The sequence below is a fragment of the Sorex fumeus genome, unplaced genomic scaffold, assembly GCF_029834395.1.
Source record: "Sorex fumeus unplaced genomic scaffold, SorFum_2.1 ptg000046l, whole genome shotgun sequence".
Classification (NCBI taxonomy): domain Eukaryota; kingdom Metazoa; phylum Chordata; class Mammalia; order Eulipotyphla; family Soricidae; genus Sorex; species Sorex fumeus.
In genome coordinates, this window is record NW_026606103.1 from 3,304,031 (window position 1) to 3,330,736 (window position 26,706).

Sequence of the window (26,706 nt, forward strand, 5' to 3'; positions counted from 1 at the left end):
ATACGGACCCTTCTGGTCTGGCTTCCTTCCAGGACCCATATCTCCCAAATACAAAATAATGATAACAATAATAATAGTGGTAATTTAAAATGAAATTCTAAAAACAAAAATTAGAATAAGATTATCATATAGTACAGCTGTTTGACTTCAGGTTAGATGCCCAAAAGACTGAAAAGAGCCAAAAAGAGATATTACAACCAAGCACACAGCATTAATCACAATAGCACAAGCATAGAAGAAGCAACACAAGTGTCTAGTGGTAGAAGAGGAAGTAGCAGAATGCTGTATAGACATAAAACAGAGCACTACTGAGCTTCTCAGAAAATTCTGACACATGGTGAACACTAAAGACATGCTGCTAAGTGAACAAATCAGTGAGAAATAGAGAAACACATATTGAATCAGCTTAGACAGGAACTCTAATAAGTAGCTGGAATCTTAGAAACAGAACAGAGTTGTGGTTGCAGGTTCCTGGAGAGAAGAGGGGAAAGCATGTGCATTATTTACAGAGCAGTCTCTGCCCTGCAGAAGGAAGGGGAGAGGAAGATGAAAGGCAGTTGGTTGCACGACATCATCACTGTAGTTAACATCGCAGCACACGTAAGAACAAAGATGCCATTTTTTTTTTTGGCTTATTGGATCACATCTGGTGATACTCAGGGGGTATTCCTGGCTTCACACTCAGGAATTACTCCTGGTGGTGCTCCAGGGGACCATATGGGATGCTGGGAATTCAACCCGGGTCGGTCGCGTGCAAGGCAAATGCTGTACCCACTGTGCTATCGCTCCAGCCCCTGAAGATGTCAATTTTATCTTTTATATATGTCACAATACAAACCTTTTTAAAGCTTGGGAAGTAGATCAGTGATCTAGTGAAAAGGAATCAAATTCTGCAGGGATCTCTTCCGGAGATAAAATAAAGAGGTGGAGTGGAGGACTAATTTGCTTATTCTGTGGAGAAAAACATGTGAAACCAGGGATGAGTAAAATTATTACAGACAAAAGTAAAATGCATAAATACGTATTTATGGCACATATAATAGATAATACAGGATTGAATATCTCCAAAGAGAAAAGAAAGAAAATTAGAAAAGTTTGAAAGGTAAGAAGACATTCCTGAAGAATTCATTACTGTTATCATAAACTACCACCAGGAATGGTCCAAAAACAGTAAAAAATAGTAACCATCTACTCAGAAGTCTGCTTTTGTGTCACCCCACTAAATTTGAATATTTGAGAAAACCTTCATTTTCTCAAATGACAGCTGCCGTTCGGTTGTCTGGTGAAGGAGTCTGAATGTAGACATGGCCGATTTCACCAGCAAGGTGAGTTCAGTCCTCTGAGATAAACATTTCTGTCTGATGCAAGCTAAAAGAAATCTTTTGTATATTCACAAACAGACATGGGTGAATACATTTGTCTAAGCAAATTGTTAAGTCAGAGGCTAGAATACATATAAAGTATATGATTACAAGTTTAAATATAGCAACAATATTAGAATAATTTAAAAAGTAATTACTATATTGAGTTCTTGGGCCCCATATCTAGTTGAATCACTTACTTGTACAAGATTATTTTGTACATTATATTAACTTTTGAGTACAGATTTTTTCCTGAATGGTGGACATTTTAATTTTACATTGGTACCCTTTTCCTCAAATGATTTCATTGAATATTATTTTTATGATACTATCTCACTGCTTTTTATAGTTGCTTATCAGATTAAAGATTGTTTCTTTGTAAACTGCTAAGTTTGTTTAGTGAATGGATATTACTATGTTGAATGGGGCTGGAGCGATAGCACAGCGGTAGGGCTTTCGCCTTACAAGCGGCCAACATGGCCGACCCGAGTTTGATTCCTCAGCCCCTCTTGGAGAGCCCGGCAAGCTACCGAGAGTATTCAATATGCCAAACACAGTAACAACAAAGTCTCCAATGGAGACGTTCCTGGGCCCGCTCGAGCAAATCGACAATCAACGGGAGGGCCTTTACCTTTACCTTTACTTAAAATTAATTACCTAAGAAAATTATTAGCATAAAAACGTAATCCACATATTGAGGTCCTACAGTATTTTTAATTTTATTTTTATAAAGTTGTTCACAATAACTGATTACATTTAATATTTGAACCGTGCACGGCAGAGCCTGGCAAGCTACCCGTGACGTACTCGATATGCCAAACACAGTAACAACAAGTCTCATGATGGAGGCATTACTGGGCCCGCTCGAGCAAAATCGGTGAACAACAGGGGGACTGTGATATATATACCGTGATATATAATATTTGAACATCAATTTCACCACAATTACACCTTGCCATAGCCATATTTCAAGTGTTTACATCCCAAACCCCAAACCCTGCCCCCAAAGCAGAACCGAAGTAATTTATTTTGTATTTCTTGTTATGAATAATCCACTAAAAATGATCCAAAAAAAGTTTTCTTAGAGAAAAATGTGTGAAGATTGTTGTATTTCACCCAGGAGCCATTAAGCCCTTCTATTAGAGATTAGTAGCATGTTGTTAAAGGTTGAGACTTGTGTGCTGAGATATATATATATATATATATGTATATATATATGTATATAGCCTACAGTATTTTTGTGTAATCTTGATGCTTCCAAAGGAAAATAGTATTTGACTGTGATATTTAGATCTCCTATATTTCTCTTATTATTCTTAATTCTTTTTATACCTTTGTCAGCTTAATTTTTGTTTTGTTTCTATACTTCTAATTTCTCTGTATTTTTCTTTTAAGAGATATCTATTTCCATTTATAGGTCCCTAGCCTGGACTGACCAAACCCTACTTCTTTACATGACATGGTCTCCTAGACTACAGAAAGAACTGGTCAGGCAACAGGTCACTGGAGATCTTTCCGGACCTCTTACTGAGCCAGTTCTACTGGGGCACCTCAGACAGAACAGACGTGCCCTCTCTGCCCACTCCAGATGAAACCCCTACGGCCACGAGTTTCCAGAATCAAAACCCAGGTATGCGGATTCCAGGACTAAGACTCCAGGCCACATGGCAGTAGCTGAGATGGGCTGTCCCTCCCAGTCTCCCTGCCCGCTTGGGATCCTGGCTGTCATGCCCACAATATGACTCCAGGCGCCATCTCAGTGCATCAACAGTCTTGATTCAGAGACTCCCAAATGAATCTCAAAATGTATTAGCTCCTTACAGAGATGTCTCTGGACCCAACCATTTACAATTTTAGAATTCCAGAAGTGTGTGGTTGCTTTTGTGATCATGTGACTGCTCGTGTTATTCATAATAAGCAATAGAAAATAAAGTATCTAGCATCTGCTGCTGGCAGGCAGGCTTGAATGGTGGTGGAAAAATTCAAGAAAACCATAATGCTGAAAAGTAGAGAGTGTGGGAGAAATTGCCATAGAGGCACGTGGGGGATACTGGGGACATTGGTGGTGGAAAGTGTGCACTGGTGGAGAGATGGGTATTTGATCATTGTATGACCGGAACTCAAACGTGAAAGCTTTGTAACTGTAGCTCACAGTGATTCAATTAAAAAAAAACTGGTCAGAAACTTAAGAAACTGAGAGATAACATTTCTGCTCTCAAGTACCTTTCAACCTCTAATAAGCTTTATAATTTCACAGACTTTTTAACAGAGAATATTTGGACCACACAGCATTTCTAAGTTATACAACTCAGCTTTATTTAAAGGAAATCACACAAGTGTGTCCAATTAATTCTCAGTAACATTAAAATTTGTAACAGATTCCACGCATATTATTCTGGGTGCATATTTTGAAAGCAATAAATTCAAACAATAATCATAGCTTACCTATGTGACAAATTTAAATGTAAATGGTAAAACTAAAATAAGTAGGTAAAACAATTAGCTAAAACAAGAGGTAAGCTCGTGTAAGACCATGCTCCAGAGATTCATAAATAAATCTCAAGAGAACAACAAGACACAAAAGATATTTTTTCCAGACACTCACACATGATTGAGATGTCCATGGTACCCTGGAAGAGGGGTGGGTCCTGGGCTGACCCACCCAAACAGAACCCTAGCCCGCGCTTGCTCCCACACTTCAAAATAGCCACCATGCTCCCTACGGGACTTCATTGTCTTGGGATTCAACCTCATAGAGAAATTAGTCTGCTGAAAAACTCAGGCATGCGGGTTTTGTGACTGAGATCTTCCAGGCTTTCTCAGAGTCAGGATGGGCTACTTCTGCCCCGCTTCCAGTACTTCCATAAGCCCCAGAAGTCACTTACACACCCTAAAACCACCACCCAGTTAAAAATTTAACTCCAGTCGCACCACCCTATTAAAAATTCCGAACTTCCTGGAGTGAACAGCCTTGAATGCAAATGACATCTCAAACTCCACAACACAGATGAACCAGTAGTAGCCCACCAGATTGGATGGGATGTAACATAGAAGGCAATCAATCTCAATTAATAAAACATAAAAGACTTAAGCTGAAATAACATCTTAATAATCTCTCATACAAGGACTTAATGTCTCCATGGTGAGATACAACAATTTATACTAATTTTCTGCTAAAGAAATATTTGTTATCATTGTTAGCAAATTATTGATAAAAAGCAATATAAAATAAATCGTTGAGGGCCTGCTATGGGGACAGGCTTAAGGGGTGGTTGGGAAAATTGGAGACAGTGGTGGAGGAAAAGTATAATGGTGATGGTATTGTGTTGGAATGTTCAATGCCTGTAACGAACCAACATGAACAACTTTGTAAACTACAGTGTTTACATAAAGTGTAGGGGAAAATTTACATATGTAGGCTTTACATATTCCATGCGAACTCCAAAATATATTAACACAGAATTACATGAAAGGTTTTATTAATGACAGGTGAGAGATGATTATTACCATAGTGAGATCCATGTAAAAAGTAAAATTTAATGTAATATACTTTAGATTCCAGTAGCTAGACAGTTGCGCTCACCAACTGCCCTGTAATCCCACCAACGGTTAAGATCCAGAGACTATAAAACCAAGCTTCCGGAAGAGAACAATGCAGACTTTCCTGCCCCGGCACCTGGCTATCATCACCAGGGCCCTTTGGAGTGGGGCGGGTTGAGTTTCCCTCCCACTCCGAGCACAGCCCTGGCAACTGAAGACCTCCAGGGCCCTGCCACAGCCATGCTGAGACCACTCTCCACATGCTCGGTTGAGCCTCATGCATGAAGGAACTGGCAGAGGAACCCAGGTGTATAGGACCCGGGGCTGCAATCTCCAAGCCTGCTCAGATCAGAACTGGGCCTCGTCCACCCAGATCCCCCATCTTCCAGTAGCTAGACAGTTGTGCCCACCAACTGCCGTGTAATCCCACCAACGGCCAAGATCCAGAGACTATAAAACCAAGCTCCCAGAAGCGTGCAGCCACGGATGCTAGACCTTTTATTATTTAGTTTTCGCTCTCAGAGAACCCAGTGAGCTACTGAAAGTATGTATCCTTCCCGCATACATGCCTGACTGGGAACACTTGTAAAGGTGATTAGAGGCTACCCCAAAAGTCTCCATCCCTCTCAGAGAGCCCGGCAAGCTACTGAGAGTATCCTACCCCCATGGCAGAGACTGGCAAGCTACCCGTGGCATACTCCATATGACAAAAACAGTAGCAATGATGGTCCTCATACCCCTGACCCTGAAAGAGCCCCAGTATGCCATCGGGCTACACTAGCACATGTCAGAGACGAATGGAGACATTACTGGCACCTGCTTGAGCAAATCAATAAACAACGGGAGGACAGTAATATAGTGATACAGTGATACTGTAGATTCCATAGTTGGAAACAGACACATGGAAATGAGAATAGGCATTTTATTACATTGTATTAAATGGTTTTAATTCTTGTATTTACATAGGTCAAATTCATACAGTAATCACAAATTAGCTCTTACTGTTTTATTTTCTGATCATTCTATTTGCCATCTCTTAAGTTTTTTCTTTGGAATAAGCAACATAATGTAAATTTGTTATGTGCCTAAGGGGAAAGATTGGGAGAGAAACTAGGGATATTTGTGGAGGAAGAACACACTGGTGGTGATGAAACACTAAATATTTGAAACAACTGTATAATGAACAACTTTGTAGATCACGGTGCATTTAATAAAAATTTATTTTTAAAAAATTTTGGAGCTAGAGCAATAATACACTGAGTAGGGTGCTTATCTTGCAGGCGGCCAACCTCAGTGCTGTCACAGAAAAGCCTTGCACTGTTAATCATCTGGAAATTGCGGCCTTTGAACTGCTGACAGTGTCTTTTTAATCTCACAGATTCCTCTGCAGCTGCCCCTTTTCTGAGGGCTCCACCCTTCTCTGGATGGAACCTTGGATTTCTCCATCTGGATAGTGTCTCAGTTTCTCCTCTTCAAAAAGCTCAGGGTTTGTATTTCAAAGAGGTCTTCCTGTCCTTGGGTTCCTTCAGGGCTAGATAATCTCTTCATTTTAAAATGTATTATTTGCCCAAAGCACATTCCCAAATTCTCTTATCAGTCTGCCTACAACAAAAAGGAAAATAGTTTCTGCTGCCATGATCGTTTCTATGGCTACTTCTAACCTGAGGTTGGTGAAGAGAGAAGGAAAGATCAGTTTAATTCATGGCTCTCACTTGGCTTTTTTTTGCAAATGCACTAGAGTTAGGTTTTGGCTTTTTTCGATCAGCATGTCTTTATCAACACTGGGTGAAGCTCAAGTTGCAGTGTGTGTCACATCAGGTGACACGGGCACTTTCATACTCCACTTCACTTTTACCCCACATCACATCCTTATGCTGCACCTGAAAACAGTTGAGTGAAGGCTCTTCTGAGGCACAGTGCATTGCCTGTCCTCTGTACCCACCTCCTCCAGCTCGCCTTCTAAGCCAGGCACAGCAGAAATGCCACGCATGCCCTGGGGATGCCCCCCAACAGCTACTAGAAGAGGAACACCACGGGCAGTGGTTTTCCTCCTCAGTTCTCTTTGTTTCTTTATCAAGTGCTCAAGGTCCAAGAAATTCCCTGCCATCAGCAAGCAGAGTGACAAAGGAACAGGACTTGGTATAATGGATAACCTTGCAAATCACAGTGTTTTTATTAAAATTGACTTTACAAAAATTGTGGAGCTAGAGAGACTGTAGAGTGGGCAGGGTGCTTATCTTGCAGGCAGCCAACCCGAGTTTGATCGCCAGCACGACATATGGTCCCCTGATCTCACCAAGAGTGATCCCTCATCACAAGTCTGGTGTGGTTCAAAACCAAACAAACAAAATTTAATGTGCTTGACATGTAAGACTGTGTACATTTAGGTTTATAGCACCCTGGCTTAATACATTGAAATATTATTAATGTGACTGCCAACATAGCTCTATCCCTCTACAAAAGTATCATTTTTGTGTTGAGAACTATTAACTCTTCATAACTTTGAGATTTATAAAACAATATTGTCTTTAATCACTAAACTATGCACTAGATCTCTAGAATAAACTTAGCTATGAGTTGCAAGTGAGTGTGTACCCCTAAAAAAGTCTCCCCAATTTTCAACCCCTTAGAAACCACCATTGTAGGTTCCATTTCTATGAGATTGGCTATTTCTGATTCCATTTGTAAGTGGCATCAAACAGTATTTGTCTCTTTCTATCTGGCTTATTTTACCTCACATGAGACCCTAGATCTTCATCTATATTGTTCAAAAGTCATTCCTCTGTTATAGACACAGTTGTTTTCTTATCTTGTCTACTGTAAATAATGTGCAAACAATAAGGGAGTGCTTAGGAGATGGGAGAGCACTAATGGTGGCATTTAAGGGAACAAACTTACAAGTTTAAAAGTCAACGGGAGCTTATACTTCAAGCCCTAGAGCACATGCCTGACTAAGTTGTCTCTTTGTTTATTTCCACTCTGGAGAAGCCCATTTTCTTTAGAGCGTGTACTTCTCTCTATCTGTACCCTCACATCTTTCTAGATAAGTTTCAATAAAACTATCATGCTTCACATTTAACCTCCTCCTGAAATTCTTTTCTGTGAGAGAAAAGTGATGGACCCAGAACTTCCATGCTGATAATAGAACTGACCTGACCTAGACCAGGCATTTCCATGAGCACTGGTGACCAAGGTGAGTCAAGCAGAGGTGGAAGCACTTTCACATGGAGTTAACCTTTTATACTTCTCTCTCGCTCTCACAGTCTCTCCCCCATCCTCTTTCTTTTCTTTCCCTCTTCCTCTCTGCTCTCTCTCCCTCCCTATTCCTCTTCACTCACACCCTTCTCTTCTCTCCTCTCTATTCTTGAGTTAGCATCATCTCTCCTTTTGCTCTCTCTACTTTCTCTTTCTCACCACACCTGGAAGTGCTCAGGGTTTACTCCTGACTCTAAAGTTCATCTCATGCTCCTCAGTTGTTTCAGTCAGTTAACTGTGGGTAAGAGTATATTGGAGACAGTAGGAACGACCATGAAATCTAGAAATAAAAATTATCCTTTCCCTGGGGACCAGGCAGCTTCAGGAAATGACCATATATATACATATATGTGTCTATAATATGAACATTGAAAGAAATGTCAGCTAGCCAGAGAAGATAATAAGACTCTTACCTCACAAGGGCTGATCCCAGTTTGATCCTCAGAACCACCAGGAGCAACCCCTGAGCTTACTTCCAGGAGTAACCCAGGAAGAGATCCAAAACCAAAGAAACACAAAAGAAATGACAACTTGTGTTTGGCTTTGTTCAGCGCTAGTGAAGGGATTTCCTTTGCTTGTACAGATATCCCCCTACCTTTCCGTAGTATCTGGGAGGTGTGACGAGTAATATAACTGGAGTAATTTTAAAACAGGGCTGTAGAAGCCAAAGATTTAGTATAGGGTTTAGATAGTTGATCCCAGCTTGATCCCAGGCACCAAGTGGCCCCAAGACTCTACAGGTGGAGCTCTGGAGGGCCCAAGTACAAGTGCAGGGGCCTAGGTCATCCCACACCCTAGCCAGCAGCAAGCACCACATCCACGGTCCCTTACATTGGATGTCCTGCATGGTTGGTGGAGAACTGCCAAGAGGACCACGAGGGCCTCTTGAGTACCACTTGATAGAACACCCGCTCCCCCATAAAAGAGGGCTACAGGAGAATGGAGTTGGCTCACAGGGCTGGTGCTCATACTTCCGTTTTGCATCCGTGTGGATCTGATTGATCATGGCACCATATGGATCCCTGGGAGTAGTTCCTGAGCCCTACCATGTGACTCCAAAATCAAAATAAATGAAATGAAATGAAATAAGACAGAGCTGCAAGAAGCCACTGCAGATATACCAACTCTACAGTCTGTCTTCCCTAAACTGGGTAAGGCCTCTGGGTTTAAGCATCCCCGGTACTATCCTGCCTCCCTGGGTCCCTCCTCTCGGCTGGCTCCTTGGGTCTCCCGTTCTGCTCCAACGTTCTCATCTAAGGACAGATCCACTCCCCGAGCTCCAGTTGCGCCTTCGGCCCTTAGTTAACTCTGATGTAGACCTCTCCAGCCCAAATCACTTCCAAAAGCCAAGTGGAGTTCCTAGGTCCCTCCCTTGAGTGAGTAGAAGCACTCAGCTGCTCTGTGGACCCTGCTCCAACTCTCCAAGGCCTGACCAGGTCAGAGTGTGGCCAACGTGGTGTATGAGAGCTGGGGTCAGAGGGGGTCAGGGCAGGGTCAGGGCAGGGTCAGGGCAGGCACAGCATAGGGGCAGGCCCTAGGTCAAGGAGGGCTCAGGAGAGAGCTGTGTCCAATGGGGAGGATGGGATTAGAGAGGTCATGTACTAGGGTCAGGGGGCAGTGAGAGGGTGGGGTCAGAGGTCAGAGGGGCAGGGCCAGGGCTGATAACACTCTGGCCCTGGCCAATGAGCCTGAGAGCCCCTGGCAGGAAATCCCGCCCCCGGAGCCCTCGTGCCCAGCAGGTGCCTGGGGCATCCTAGGCACAGAGGAGCAGATGGGGTGTGGGCGGGGAACAGCCTGGGGTGAACTGGCCCAGCCATCTTCTCTTTTTTCCTCTCTGTGTTCCCCTGTATTCATGCTGGCAGCCGGTCACAGGGTCACAGCGTCCACACAGTTGGGGCACCTGGCCCACCCTGTCCAGGCCACATGGCCCACCACCCCTCCTGGAGACAGAGGGGAGGTGGAGGCAGGATATTAGTACAGCCCTGCACACAAAGCTGGTTTCTGGGCCAGGGGTGGTGGTGGCGCGCGCTGCGGTCATGGGGTTGCCGGGATGCAGCTGTGACCAACTGTGGCAATCATATCACTTCCACGTCACCCCACGGGTCTTGCTCACATGCTCTCTGCTGTCCAAGTTCTTGCTCCCTAGCAGCAGACAGGGACATCAGACACCAAGCTGCCCTGTCGCTCTGGGACTGGTTGACCCCTGCTTCTGCTTTTCCACTGAGAGGTGCTCAAGGGTCTATGGGAGAGGAAACGGGGATCTCCTGTTTACCACATGGCATCGGGCTGGTCATCACAGTGTGTGGGAAGCCCAGGTGCATAGGGATGATCTCTGGGGGCCAGGAGGCCGTGGAAGGCCAGTGGCCATGGCAGGTCAGCCTGCAGTACCAGAGCATTCATCCCTGTGGAGCTGTGCTCGTTCATTCCCACTGGGTGTTCTCTACCGCCCACTGCTTTACAAAGTGAGTTGTTTCTCAGGTCCTAGCAGCTGGGCTGGCAGGGGGAGAGGGTTAAAAGATTAGAGCCCCTGCATCCTCACGCTGTGTGCTGGGACAATCTGTGTCCTTCTAGTCCAAGTCTTTCTGCCTGTGACCTGTCCTCTCCTGTATTGTCCTCTCTCCTCACCTGATTTTGCTCATCTTCCATCCTCATCCCTATGCATTTCCCAGACACAGGTATGCACCCGAGATGGCAGTGTTCATCCTGCCTCCCAGGTGCAATTCCAGCTGGTTCTGTGTCACCTCACACCACGGCTTCTCTCAATGTCCCTGAAATCCTGGTTGTCAGAGGGAGGCTGGAACCTGGGATGCAGTGGCAGATGCTGGTGTTCTGCACATCTCTGGCCTGGGGTCTCTGCTCACCACATGTCTATTGGTCAGCTGCATGGACACTAGATATGGAGTCCCTGACCTTGAAGAAGAACAGAGTTGCACTCTGTCCTGGGTCTGGTTGGGTGTTCCGAGAGGTTTTGGGGGGCAGTAACCAGGAGCTGGATCTTTGGTACACACAGAGGACCACAAGCACCTGCTCTGTGCTGTGTCCCACTGGAGACCCACTGTGGATTAGGTTGGCTTGACCAACCTCACTGTGTCTCCATTAAGTCAGAGCAGAAGTTTCCCCTGTGGGTGAGCAGGGCTGACACCATTGGATTGGGGAAGTCAGATGGGCAGGCTCCCATGGGCATGGGTCAGCTTGTGAAAGCAAGATTTTGGTCACCGGCTGTGTGGGGAGGAATTTCCAGGTGAGTGAGTGGGAAAGTGGGATGTTTCATCCCTCATGGTCAGAACACAGGACATTTTGCATGCATCGTCTCTTTTGACCAATGATTTTGTGCCGTTTTAGAACAGGTGAGTACCAAGAAGGAGTGAGAGAAAGGAGTGGTGCGAGAGCAGTTTGGTCATAAGGCTTGTCAAGAGCCAAGATGGAGCCAGAGCTCTCTGCATGTGCCGAAGTAAAGTCAGGATTGTCCAGCCCCAAGGGGCCTCCAGCCCTCCGTGATCCTTTCCTTTAATAGTGGGTGTGTGCTGAGCTGTGACTAAAACCGCCCCTGGTCTCCAGAGAGAAGGGATGACAGAAAGGGAGAGTTCTGTGCGGTGGTGCAGACAAGGCAGTGCTGGGGGTCAGATGATGATGGAGAGGCGCAAGCTGGCATATGCAGAAGATGGATGATGACTGTCACCTTCCCTCCTGCAGGAAGTCTCATACCCCTGAGGATTACTGGGTGTTTGGGGGAAGTACCCAGCTCTACCAGGACACCCAATAGGCCAGGAGGGTGGCTGTGAGCTGCATTATCATACATCCAGACTTTAAGAAGCTCCACCGTTTTGCAGCGGTGTTACAACTGCACCAACCTGTGAACTTCAGCTCCTATATCATCCCTGTCTACTTTCCAACCCCTGGCATGGAGCTTCCCCTTGGCACATCTTGTTGGATAACTGGCTGGCGAAAGCTCACTGAGGACAGTGAGTGGCTATGGTGTGGGTGTGGGTGGGAGACGGGGAATGGGATTCTAGCTCATCAAAATCTCTAGTTAGCGTGGAGGCCTATGGACCTTGTGCCTCTGTGCCTTATTTCCAGAGAACTGGACTCTTCTAGTTTCTCTTGTGAAAAAATGTGTCCTTCTGAAAGCTTCAAAGTAACTCAAGTCAAAGACACTGAAATTCTGGGGTCGTTTGCTTTTTGGAGTCAGGAATCTGGATCTCAAAGTTTCTCTGTCTTGGGTGTAAAAATTTAACTACTAAGTGAATTGATGTAGGGTTTCTCAAAAATGCTGTTTAGGTGGCCTGAGAACTCCTCTCAGTGAAGTATGGATCACCTGCTCAGTTTGAGGATACAGTGTTGTTAGGTCCTGCAGTGACAGGGTTAACCATGCCACCCCAGTGCTGCTGGGGAAACCTCTCGGCCACATCTGGTTGTGCTCAAGGGCCTGTAGGTCTTTATCTTGATGCTTAGGGAACATGTCATGCCAGAGATATAACTAGCAACGATTTTGGGAGAAGCATGTATTTCACACTTCTGTTCTCTTCTAACCCCTTGGTTCTAATATTTCAACTTGATGTAGATCAGACATGACTTTGTCAACTCAATTTGTCTGAGTGTTTCTCTTTCTACTTTGAAATACCTTGATTTTTCCATGGCCATAGAAGGAACACGTAAAAGAAAGAAAAACGCTCTTGGAGAACCCTGGGGAAGAACAATCATGGCCTGAAATGATCTCAGCTCCATTACCTAAGTTTTGTTTTTCTCCTAACCTGTATCTCCTATCTACCTCTTGGATTTGTTAAGTGAATGGAGTAATAGGGTGAATACAGGGCAAAACTTTGTGGATGTTTTCAGTAAAATGAGGAGAAGTATAAACATTGAGTATAAACATGAACTTGTTCAGAGAAGTGTGTTTATACTTTAGTGAAATGTTGATGGCATAATGATTAGGGAAAAGAAAATATTTATTTTCCTTTAATTTTTTTATTTTTATAAAGTTGTTCACAATAATTTATTACATTTAGTATTCCAACACTTGAGTCTCCTGCTCCCGTGTCTGACCATCCTCACCGGGGCCCCTTGGAGGGTGGCGGATTGAGTTTTTCTCTCCACCCTGAGCAGAGTCCCAACAGCTGAAGACCTCCGGGACCCATCCAAAGCCATGCTGAGACCACTCTCCACACGCTTGGATGAGGAACCGGCAGAGAAACCCAGGTATGCGGGACCCGGGGCTGAGATCTCCAAGCCTGCTCAGTTCGGGACTGGGCTTCCTACACCCAGCTCCCCCACCTTCAAGTAGCTAGACAGTTGACAGCCACCAACTGCCATGTAACCCCATCAATGGCCAGGATCCAGAGACTCTCAAACCAAGCTCCCAGCTGCACGACCTCTTATTCTCTAGTTCTCACTCTCAGAGAACCTGGCAGGCTACTGAGAATATCATACTTGCCTATATGCCTGACTAGGAACACCTGTAAAAGTGATTAGAGGCTGCCCCCAAAGCTTCCACCCTCTTGGAGAGCCTGGCAAGCTACTGAGAGTATCCTGCCGCATGGCAGAGCCTGACAAGCTAACCGTGGTGTACTCAATATGTCAAAAACAGTAACAATGAATTGTCCTCATTCCCCTGATCTGGAAAGAGTCCCCAATATGTCATCGGGCTACACTAGCACGTGACAGGGACAAATGGAGATGTTACTGGGCCCACTCGAGCGAATCGATGAACAAAGGGGTGATAGTGATAGTGATTCCAACACCAATCCCACCACCATACACCTTCCCACTACCATTATTTTGAATTTCCCCAACTTCCTTCCTTCCTTCCTTCCTTCCTTCCTTCCTTCCTTCCTCCCTTCCTTCCTGTCTTTCTGTCTTTTTCTCTTACTTTCTTACTTTTTTTGGTTTTTGCTTTTTGGGTCGCACCCAGCAATTCTCAGGGGGCTGCTCCTGGCTCTGCACTCAGGAATTATTCCTGGCGATGCCCGGGGGACCATATGGGATGCTGGGAATCGAACGTGGGTTGGCCACATGGAAGATAAACGCCTTACCTGCTGTGCTATTGCTCCAGCCCCCCAACTGCCTTTATTTCTAAGGTCATTATTTGGTACACTGTTTCTCTTCAAAGGTGCTACAGGCATTTCAGAGAGACCATATCTTCTGGAAATGGGGTACAGCAGCATTCCATATTCTTGCCTGACTCAGTGGCAGGAACACTTCCTTCCTCATAACCAGCCCCCAACTATACATGCACATGCACACATACACACACACAAACACACACGCACAGACACACTCATACAAGCTTATACTGTGTTTGTCTTGAGGTCCAGGAGCAGACTTATCATTAGTCACCCTATAGAATTTCAGACAATCATCTTCTGACTTTTATGGGCTTAGATGTGACCAGTGCTCCCATGCCAGCTCGCCTCCACAAACATCCTTCTGCCCATTACTTCCTCTCCCCTTCTCCTTTCTCTCTAGAAGCTTCCTTGTTTTCACTGGGTCTACAAGTTAGTGTTGTCATTCCTTGGTGATTGCTTGCTTTAATAAATCATCTCGTACATCTGAGCAAAATTTGTTGTCTTTGGATAACTAATTAGTAGTGGTACTTTTGAATCATATAGAATTTCCGTAAATTTTTTTAAGGACTGCATATCATTATCCCTAGCAACTACACTAATTTCATTCCCACTAACAGAGCCCTTTTCTCCACATCCTTGCCAACACTCATTTCTTCTTGAACCATTTTCCCAACTATGAGCCATTTCCCTAATTATAAGTAATTTTGACTTTTTTAATGTGTCTGTGCGCCATCTTTGAGGAAGTGTCTGTTTATGTATTTTGAATAATTTTTATTGTGTTGTTTTTTTCCTTTTTTTGTTTTATGAGTTAATATATTCTGGATATTAATCCTTCCTTTTGAAAGATGATCAAATAGCTTTTGCCTGTTACTCAGTTGCGTTTGTTTGTTTGCTTCCATGGTGGTTTCCTTTTCTTTGTAAATGCATTTTAATTTTATGTTGTCCCAATCCGTTGGATAACAATGGGTTCTCCTTGCTCCTCCCGCAGAGGCTTAGGTTTATTGAGTTGCTCCCACAACAGTGCCCCTGAAGCACACCCAATTCCATCAAGCACTAATAATCCTATATTATTTTCCTCTTTCCTTTATGTTATTTGCATAGCTTATTTAGCATTGTCCTTTTTGTATAGACAAAGAAAGACAGTTGATGCTATGCTTTGTAACATGGAAGTTAATTCGCTCCAAAATAATATTTACTCCTGGGCATCCATATTTACTTGACTTAAGCCTCAGTTTCCCTTAGTTCCTAGCTCTCCAAAAGCAGGGTCCTGACGAAGGGACTGAATAGGCCCAGGGTAAGCTGAAAACTATCCTGGCATCGGAAAGGGACAAGCTAAGTGTATGAAGTATAATAAGTTAAGAGCATCATCATGGAACAGACTCTGTCATGACCCAAGAAGAAGTTACTGAATAAGGACCCTGCTGAGGTTAGGATCAACTAGCCTGGCCTGAGGACTGTGGTTTGGAATATATAGCAAGATGTCCCAGGAAGAGCCAACCTTTAAGCTTAATATAGTTCTTACTGTGTTCATACAAAAATGACTAGAAATTGTATAAGAAGTTACTATGACTGTTCAAATGGATTACTTACTAGCTGAGGAAAGGAGAAAGCAATACACCCTAAATGCAATCCTGCCCTTGTACAGATCTCCTAGTAATCTGGAGTGCTCCTAGTTATCTGGAGTGCTGAACCCTCAGATGAGATTTTGTCCTTGAGTTAATCTCCTAGAACTTCCCCTGAATGACTAGCTTTATCTCTGTTTGTTGTTCTGATATTGTTCAACCCCACCTATGGGTACCCCTGCCCTTCATGATTTCTATATTACTATACTGTAAGGGGAAAGAGGGGACTAGGAGGATGACAAGGAATATAAGAACAATGCCTGGAAGTAGAGGACTTTGAGATCTATGACGAGACTAGGATGACGGAACTATGATGACTGGGACTACGAGCAAAAGTACAACGATGGTTGTGCAGTAAGGAGAGAGATCAGACTACATTGGGGAGGAGAGAGAAACTGGCTACTGACAAGTTTGGGGTCCAGTTCTCCTGTTCCCTCAATCCTTTGTCCATCTCTTGCTGTTATCTAGCCTGAAAGGTGGCTCTCGGCCACCAAACACTTGAGTCCCATATGTGTGCCCACTCCTTTATTTGGAAACTCACACTATTCATGTATTCTTGATTGCTTTTCCCTCCCCATTGGACATGTGTCTGAATGTATCCCTAATGTTGAAATCCCAGAACATAACCCCTAACTTTTCTTCTGTGTGTTTTATGATGTTATAGACAACATCTCTCTGTATGTGTTTCTCTGTGTGTTTGGGCCACACCAAGAGGTGTTCAGGGAAATTTCTGACTCTGGGGGTGAGTTTGTCACTCCTTCAGCATTAAGGGGACCTGCAGTGTCGGATAGTGATATTTACTCCTGCATGCAGAACATATGCTCAGCTCTTTGACCCAACAATCTCTCTGACCCAAGAACCTTATGTACAGGCAATATCTCCAGACAGTTCTCCCAGCCCCATGCTGTATATGATTTAGTGTCCACACAACTTTATGAAGGTTTGCTGTAAGACTTCAATGCATCATGGTCTGAAAAGTTAGTGGATACAATTTTATCTTCCTGATTCTATTGAGGTATGTTTTGGGACCCAGCACATAGTCTATCTTGAAAAATGTTCCATGTGCACATTTGCAGAAAAGTATGTGTATTCATATTTTGGGGGATGGAAAGGCCTGTATACATCTATCTATCTTCCTGATTCTATTGAGGTATGTTTTGGGACCCAGCACATAGTCTATCTTGAAAAATGTTCCATGTGCACATTTGCAGAAAAGTATGTGTATTCAGATTTTGGGGGGATGGAAAGGCCTGTATACATCTATTAGATCTCTCTTTTCCATTTCTTCCTTCAAAGCCATTCTTCTTCCAAAGGCATTCTTCCATGACTTCCTTCTAAGTTTTAATTTTGTTGATCTATCCAGAGGTGATAAGATGGTGTTGAATTCTCTAACTACTATTGTTTTGCTACCAATATCCTCCTCGAAGTTTCTTAGAATTTGTTTTAAGTGTTTTGGTGGTCCCTCATTGGGTGCGTATATGTTTAGGAGTGTGATTTTCTTCCTGCTGTACATATCCCTTGATTACTTAAAAAAATGTCCTTTGTTGTCCCCTATAATCTTTTTCAGCCTAAAATCTTTGTTGTTGGATATTAGTATGGCCACCGTGGCTTCTTTGAGGGATTTGTTTGCTTGAAGGATTCTTTTCTATCTTTTGACTTTGAGTCTGTGTTTGCTCTGGCTGTTCAGATATGTTTCCTGTAGGTAGCAGAATGATTGGTTCAGGTTTTTAATTCATTTTGCCACTCTGTGTCTCTTAATTGACATTGAGAGATTATCGTATGAGGTTTTGTGCCATCTTTCTGTAGAGGTGTGTTGTGCTTGTAGGGATTTGTCTTGTCTTACAGTAGCCCCTTTAGTCCTTTTAAGATTGGTTTTGAGTCTACGAAGTTCCTGAGTTGTTGTTTATTCAAGAAATAGTGCATCATTCCTTTGAGTTTGTCATTTTCCTCCTTTCCTAAGAAGCTTGAATTTTCATATCAGCTAAATATATTCCCCCCTATAATTTCATCTCCCTACTGAGTTTTCTTCACATTACTTATTAGGTCTAGCTCTAAAATAATTCTCTTTATTTCACTTACCGTTTTATCTCTGAACTAAATATATTCTCCTGAATTTTTGTTGTCTAAAGGTATTATTGCGATGGCAGATGGGTACTGGAAGTCAGGTGGGAGGGTAACAGGAAAGATGGTGGGTCTGTCATTGGATGGTGGAACGGGAAGATATATTGGCTGATCGGGGATTTCTATGAGAATGATGGGAGAATGGATGAATAGATGGACAAAGGTGAATGAATAATCAAGTGATAGGAGGGTGTGTGAGTGAATGTACATGAGTAGAGAGAGGCCAATGGAAGGGTGACTGCTGATCTGGAAGAATGGGAGAAAACTGACTTTTGGAGAATGAATGGATCCTGAAAGGGGATATCTGCTGGTGAGTGGTTCTGCCCTGTGAGTTGAATGCGTTGGTGCGGAATTTGCCTTTTTGTGTGTGTAATAAGAGGGTTGAATATTTATTTATGGGAGAGAGATAGACAAAGTAAGATAATTTAGGAGGCATAGGGAAATAGGAGGAGGCTTTTCTTGCTGGTGGGTAGGGGGCTGAGGCAGTGCTTGAGGCTCAGCTGGGCTGAAAAACCTTGTTCTTTGGGAGTGCTAGAGAGTGGCAGAGTGAGGTGGGGAGTAACTGAAATGCCGAAAACCTCCTCTGTCCTTTGAGAGCCGGAGACTGGTAGTGAGTTGGAGGTTACAAGGACTCCTGGTGGGATTTTTAGGGAAAAGTATGATTGGCACATTCCCACTCTCCAAGATTAGCCCAGCTCTCAGGCACCAGGGAAGGTGTGACAGCTCACTTCAAATTAGGTGACTAACATAGTGGAAATTCATTATGTTTTTTGGGTCACACCCAGCGATGCACTGGGGATACTCTTGGCTAATGCACTCAGGAATTACTCCTGGCAGTGTTCATGGGACGATATGGTATGTGGGAATCGAACCCGGATTGGCCACATGCAAGGCAAAAGCCCTACCTGCTGTACTATCGCTCCAGCCCCTGAAAATGCATTATGATGTCACTGGAAGTAAAAGTCTGATATCGAGGTGCAGCCTCTGGTTTCTTTTGATGATGTATGCCACATGGTCGCTTTGGCTATTCCAGCTTCCAGATGCTTCCCCCATTGCTGGCCCAGTACCCCTTCTGGCACACTCAGGGAACATATCTGAGTCTTTCTCACTACATCTGTTCTCTCACCTAAGTCCCCTGCCTCCTTCCAGTTGAAGGACCCTTTGATGATACAGGACCCACTGACATGATCCAGGAACATCTCCAATTTCCCGGTCCTCAATTCCATCATGGAGTCCCTTTGCCATGATAAGTATGTGTCCCTTGGTGCAGGGATGGCGATGCTTACATTGTCACATTGTTTGCACCATCTTATTCAGGTTGTGTGCTCCGTCAAGGCTGACACCCAAGGAGAGTAGACACAAGGGCCAGGAAGTATTGCTCCACAGTTGGAAACCTGACTTGTGAGCTGGGGGAGAAGCCAATTGGAATAGAGGAGGGATCAATAGGTCAATGATGGTTGGAGAGGTCGATCGGAATGCTGAAGGTAGATAAAGGACCGAATGTGATAGCTTCTCAGTATTTATATTTTAAACTATAATGCCCAGAACTAGAGAGAGAGTATGGGGGAAATTGTCTGCCAAAGTGGCAGGGGGAGGCTGGGCTCGGGGAATAATGGGGACATTGGTGGTGGAAAATGTGCACTGCTGGAGGGATGGGTGTTCGATCATTGTATGACTGAAACTCAAACATGAAAGTTTTGTCACAGTATCTCATGGTGATTCCATTTAGAAAAGAGGCACATCCACTTCCTCCTCTCCCTTTCATCTGGAGAGCTTGCTGCCTCTTCTTGAGAACACAGAGCAGTGGGATGGCAGTCACTGATGTTCATATCCTCATCTCTGCTCCCCTAACCCCTGCATCTTCCTCTCTCCACGCCCCCACAGTGCCCCACTGCTGTGGTCTGATCTGGGTGAACAAAGGCTCTCCACCTCAGTCTTCACAACACTCTTTCCTTGCCAAGAGCAGATGCGCAGGTACAGTGTCTGGTCTGCTGCCTCCCTCTCTCTGTCTACCTTTTTTAGGTCTCCTCCTCCTCACCCGTTGTTTCTTCGATTCCCACACCCAGTTGTGTCTACATTCTGCCCCCATCCCCCTGTGGTCGGTTCCTCGACAGCTGTAATCTTGCCACTGATGAAGTTTACATAGGTGTGCATAGATCTATCCCTCATATGTGACATATAAAGAGACATAATAAGGAAATAATAAATGCCAGACACTATAAAAACTAAGAACTAACCTACAGAGTGGAGTTTCCTGGGTGGCAGGGGAAGAGAATCTGGGGGAGAGGAACTGGCTGGGGAGAGGGGACTGGAGTCAATTCTGGGGTGGGCAGTGGACCCTCTGGTGCTGGTGTGGTGGAGGGACACTGTGTCCATGGACCGCTACCACTGTAGCAGTGGGCAGTGCTGAAAGGAGGTAAAGGGATACGCATGATACCCTTTCAGTAACAGTATTGCAAACCACACTTCCTACAAGGGAAATGAGAGGGGGTGGGGTAGACAGACATACAGACAGACAGACAGGTGCTCTGGTCTGGTGTGTAGGACACTGTGCCCATGTTCCCTTCTCACTGTAGCAGTGGACAGTGAGCAGTGGGCAGTGGGTGCTCTGGTGCTGGTGTGTAGGAGTCTGTGTCTATGGGCCCCTATCACTATAGCAGAGTGCAGTGGATACTCTGGTGCTGGTGTGCTAGAGTGACATTCTGTCCATGGAAACCTATCGCAATAGCATTAGAAATCATGGTACCAAATCTTTTAGAAATATAAAGAATCACTCATGGTGCCCCCAGATCTCCTGAGCATCCCATGGGGGAGTCTCCCCAACCTCAAGAGAGACCCTGGAACCAGCCCAGTGGTCGCACATGCGTACTGAGGGGCGCAAAGGCCATGTGCTGCCAGACACATGCCCAGCCCAGCACCACTGCCAGCGGGTGTCCTGTCCTCTTGCAGGCCCAGCAGCCAACATAGCCTTCCTGGGGAACATAGCAGAGGTGCCCCGGGCCTCTGCCCAGGTGCAGCACCCCAGAGGGGCAGTCCTGTATGGGGCAGCAGACAGGCACCTTCTGAGGCAATAAGGCTCCAGGAGGCTCCAGATGTCTCCCAGGGTTTAGCAGCAGTGTAGGGTAATCTCACAGGCTTGGTCCCCGGCACAGTGTACGTTCACTGGAGCAGTCAAGAGTAACTCCTCAGTACAGAGCCATGAGGAGCCCAAGCACTTCTGGGTGTGACTCGACTGCCCCCAAATTGTTTTAATATTTCTGCTATGGGGGTATATGTTATTCACTTGCATCGACACTAATGTGTCCAAACACCTCCGCCACTGATTTTTGTCCTGTCTCGTCTGTCCCTTCCCTCTTTGCAATGTAATTTTATATAAATTTAAATTCACTAAATACTTTAAGAAACACATTTTATGCTTAACTTTTCATAAATAGTAGCACTATAGCACTGTCCTCCCGTTGTTCATTGATTTGCTCGAGTGGGCACCAGTAATGTCTCATAACTAATTGTGAGGTTTGTTGTTACTGTTTTTGGCATATTGAACACTTCACGGGTAGCTTTCCAGGCTTTGCCCTGAGGGCGAGATACTCTCAGTAGCTTGTTGGGCTCTCCTAGAGGGGCAGAGGAATCAAACCTGGGTCGCCCGCATGCAAGGCAAACACCGTACCCTCTGTGCTATCGCTCCAGCCCTCATTAATAGTAATAAGTGCAAATAATTAAAATGTTTAACACTGAAGAGTTGTTTTCCTACTGTTTCTCAATTATTAGAGTTGTAAGTAGTTTTGAAAAACTATGTAGTAGTCTGGTCTGGAGCGATAGCACAGCGGTAGGGCGTTTGCCTTGCACGCAGCCAACATGGCCGACCCGAGTTCGATTCCTCTGCCCCTCCCCGAGAGCCCGGCAAGCTACCTAGAGCATCTCACGCGCACCCAGAGCCTGGCAAGCTACCCGTGACGTACTGTACTGATATGCCAAACACAGTAACAACAAAGTCTCCAATGAAGACGTTACTGGGCCCGCTTGAGCAAATCCATGAACAACGGGAGGACAGTGATACAGTGATGTAGTAGTTTAATTCCCTGAGAATCTATAAGATCCCGAGTTTCAAATATCTTGTCACTGAAAATAAAGAATGGCTTTCAGACACCCGTTCTACAGGTACCAGGACCATCACGATCAGGATCATGATCAGCCTGTTGCTCGTCGATTGCCTCGAGCAGGCACCAGTAATGTCTCCTTCTTTCTAGCCCTGAGATTTTAAAAGAGCCATATTCAATGCTCTTTTAGTGTTAGAAGAATGAGACCTATCATTGTTACTGGGATTTGGTATATTGAGCATGACACGGGAAGTTTGCCAGACTCTGCCATGCGAGCAGGACACCCTCAGTAGCCTACCAGGTTCTCAGAAGTAAGAACGAGATAATAAGATTGTGGCCATGTGCTTCTGGGAGCTGGGTTTTTATAGTCTCTGGGTCTTAGCCGTTGATGTTTTTTCATACATGATTATATTAGGATTCTTTATTTCCTCAGAAGGTCTTTGCTGTCTCCTTGCAGAGAGCCCTTCCTCACCAAGCACACACCTTTAAACACTGATGATTCAGCCTGCTGGAACATGCCTACTCAGAGCTGTTAGGGAACTTCCCCCTGGAAGCAGCCCCATCACCTGCCTGATTTAGAACACAGTTTCTCAAGAGACTCCAGAAGCAGTGGCTCAAGCCAGGCCCCACCAAGAATGAAAGTCTTGCCCTGAGTGCAGATTCAGACTCACATAAATGGCGATTTCTTACTGTTTGTTTTGTTTTGGAGTCACACTCAGTTGTTCTCAGAGTTTACTCCTGGCTCAGAGGTCACTCCTGACAGTGCTCAGGGAGCCACATAGGATACCTGGAGTGGAGCCTGGGTTGACCATGTGCACGGTAAGTGTCCTAAGTGCTATACTATTTCTTCAGGCCCCCACTTAGGTATTTAAAATAAACAGTTCCTTCTGCTGTTTTATACTCCAGACAGCATCCTAATGCCTGTTGGCTCTCGAAGAGAAATGTGTGTGCACACAGGACGGGAGACGCCGCAGGGCTAGAGACTCAGGAAGAGGGCCTCCATCAAAATCCTAGTTTCAAGGTATCTTATCCACACCAATAATTCTGCATTCATTGCAGTCAGGTGATCTATGCTTATTTAACAGTCTGCATCCATAGGAGTTTTGCTGGGGTAGGGGTTTTTTATATTTCTTTTTTATGCATGTTTTTGTCCTCCATTGTCAGATATGAATTAAGGGGCTGACTTAGATCTGGCTTATTTCATGCTGAAGATCACCATGAAAGAAGTGTGAACAGAATTATTTGATCTGGTGAGGAAAATATCCCTTCAACTGTAAACTACATTCTATCTTCAGAATCCCTGCCATGAAGTTCACCTTCAGTCCAAGACATATTTTGCTTTTGCTTTTTCATTTTGGAGGGGCCACACTGGTTTATGTTCAGGGCTTACTCCTGGTGAGACCAGATGGGGTTCTGGCGACTGAACCCAGATCAGTCTTTCTGCTCTACCAACCCTCCAGACACTCCAAGACATAATTTGGGGTGGCAAGTTTTTGAATCTCTACAGTCATATATTTGAATATTCTTGAGAAGCTCCATAACTCAAAAGTTGTTTTATTCAATTATTTTAGAAAATCCTTTTAATAATCCATACCAAAGGTTTAGTCTAATCTTACTTGATAATCTCAACTGAACAATCACCACATACTTCACTTTAATTTTCAACATTAAACATAGCGATAGCACAATAGCACAGCGGTGGGGTATTTGCCTTGCACGCAGCCAACATGGCTGACCCGAGTTCGATTCCTCCGCCCCTCTCGGAGAGCCCTGCAAGCTACCGAGAGTATCTCACCCGCACGGCAGAGCCTGGCAAGCCACCCGTGATATGTTCGATATGCCAAACACAGTAACAACAAAATCTCCAATGGAGACGTTACTGGGCCCGCTCGAGCAAATCGATGAACAACGGGAGGGACTTTACCTTTACCTTTACCTTTAAACATAGCCCAAACTATACCTTTACTATAACAGAACACTAGTCCTAAGCAAAAATTATCCTTGAGTAACCCTAACCGAAGGCTTGACCTAACCTTATCTATTAGCCTTTAGCGAACAATCTCCCTATACTTTACTTGCATCTTGTACTTGTGGGTGGAGTGATAGCACAGTGGGTAGGGCGTTTGCCTTGCACGTGGCTGACCTGGGTTCGATTCCTCCGTCCCTCTCGGAGAGCCCAGCAAGTACCGAGAGTATCCTGCCTGCATGGAAGAGCTTGGCAAGCTACCCGTGGCATATTCGATTTTCCCAAAACAGTAACAAGTCTCACAATGGAGACGTTACTGGTGTCCTCTCGAGCGATGAACAACTGGAGGATAGTGCTACAGTGCTTGTACTTGTACAAGTAGCCCAGTCTATATCCTTACTCTAACAGAACCCAAACCCTAATAACAGTAAACCAAAAACAGCAAAGCCACATTCTTATAATCCCCAACCTAAAGGCTGGGCATAAACTTACCTATTAGCCTCAACCAAACAATCTCCCTAGACTTTACTTCATTTTCAGTTTTAAAAGCAGTCAAACCCTTATCAAACAAAATTTTAATCCAAACCCAAACCTGAATGCAATCCACATTCTTTTAGTAACCCACACCAAAGGCTCTGCCTAATTAGCCTCAAATGAACCAACACTCTTTCTCTAATAACCCCAACCACGTGCTAATTCACATTGTTATAATATCCCATACCAAATACTTGGCCTAAACTTACCTGTTGTCCTCAGATGAAAAATTGCCCTATGTATTATTTTCTATTTTCAACTTTAAACATAGTCAAACCAATACTTACTTTACAGAACCCTACCCCTACGTCAATTCACATTGTTTTATTCTTTATTTTTTAATTGGATCACGATTAGATATAGGTACAAAGCTGTTCATGATCTGGTTTTAGTCAAACAATGTTCCACACCCATCCCTTCATCAGTGCACATTTCTGACAACCAATGCCCCCAATTTCTCTCCTGTAGGAGAACATTGGTTTGCCTTTCCTTCCCAGCCACAGGGAGCTTGGGGTTGTTGATTGCTCCCTTAACCTGTCAATTACCTTTGCCTCCTGATCAGACTCTGCTGACTTGTAAATATTGTTTTTCTCTCTTAATGTCCTTTGCATAGTTAGCTACCTCAGAGCAATTGCTTTTTGTACGGACACAGGAAGACAGTTAAAAAGACATGCTTTTATAACTTGGGAGTTGATTGACTCCAGATAATATTACCTCCTAGACATCTGCTCTCTCAACTTAAGCCTCAGTTGCCCTTACTGCCTACATCCCCCAAATCAGGGCCCCGATGATGGACTGGATGGACCCAGGGCAAGCGGTGAACTACCCTGGCATCAAAATGGGCCTGGCCAAATTCCCCTAATACTGAACTATAAGTTAAGAGCAAGGTCATGGAAAATTCTGTCATGACCCAAAAGTAATAACTAGATTTGGGCCCTACTGCGGTTAGGAATGATCGATCTGGCCTGAGCCCTGTAGTCTGAGTCTGTGGTGAGATATCCCCAGGAGAGTTGTCCTACAAGTCTAATTGTGTCTATTCCTGTGTCCATACAGAATGGCAATTATTAGGAAGTTGAATTAAGATGTTAATTAACTTTCTGGTCTAAGGAGAGGAGAAACACACCTTAATTGTTGTTTTGCCCTGGTGGGCTGCAGGTGGTCAGAAAGGCGTGAAGAACACATTGATTGTACCTGGGTGGAGGGAGGCACGGTTTGGGAGGCTTGGTTTGAGAAGAGGTGGTAAAAAATGTGGTTGCAGAGAGTTGGTGAAAAAAGAAAGAGAGGTAGAGTCGGAGAGAGGCAGAGTTGGAGATGTGGGCAGAGCAAGAGACAGAGTTAGCGAGTGAGGGTTCGAGAGAGAATTGTGGAGTGTGTTAAAGAGAGGTTGGAGAGAGCTGGAGAGAGTTGGGAGCAAGTTGGGGAGTGAGTCATGGCTAGATGGGGAGAAAGTGGTGGAGAGAGTTTGGGAGAGACAAGAGATGGAATAAGGCAACTGATTATCAACCAGCTTGGCCCTAGTTTCTCCTCTGTCGGCCTCAGGCAATGGTCATCCCAGGTGGGGATGCGGTTCAAGAGCACTGAACAGTGAGAGAGAGCCACGAGGAGAGCCCATGAACATCCGTTAATCTGTGATCATTCCTAGCGACACCTGGGTAAAAGGAGTTTCAACAGTCAGGGAAAGAAGCTTAGGGAGGAGCCCAGGAGAGGAGAGCACAGAGAGGAGCCCAGGAGAGCCCAGGGAGGAGTCCAGGGCAGGAGAGCATATTGGAGCCCTGAGAGACAGCAGGGCAGGCCGCCCACCAGGCGCGCACTGCCTGCCGGAGGATGGACAGCGGGGTCTGCACCAGTGACCGGGGTCTGCACGGTGACTGGGATCTGCACCGTGACTGGAGTCTACACTGGGTGACCGGGGTCTGCACAGGGAGACCCGCGGCTGGAGCCGGACAGGAGGGAGCCGCGTTCGGACTCCCGAGTTCGCACCAGGCACAGCCTCCTCACTCAGGGGCGCACCCTCGGCTCCCCTCCTGCGAGCGCCCGCGTGCCTGGGGTCTCGCGCAGATCCCCACAGGATGTGCGGACACCGGAGGCCGGTCACACTCAGTCGGGAGCGAGTGTAGCCAGAGCGACAGAGCCCGCTCGCCCTGCAAC

General features: G+C 45.0%; 1 pseudogene; it reads left to right on the forward strand.

Moving 5' to 3' along the window:
• The first annotated feature begins 1,304 nt into the window (after positions 1 to 1,304).
• The window catches only part of LOC130031208 (NUT family member 2G-like), a 111,225-nt pseudogene continuing 85,823 nt past the window's right edge, over positions 1,305 to 26,706 (forward strand).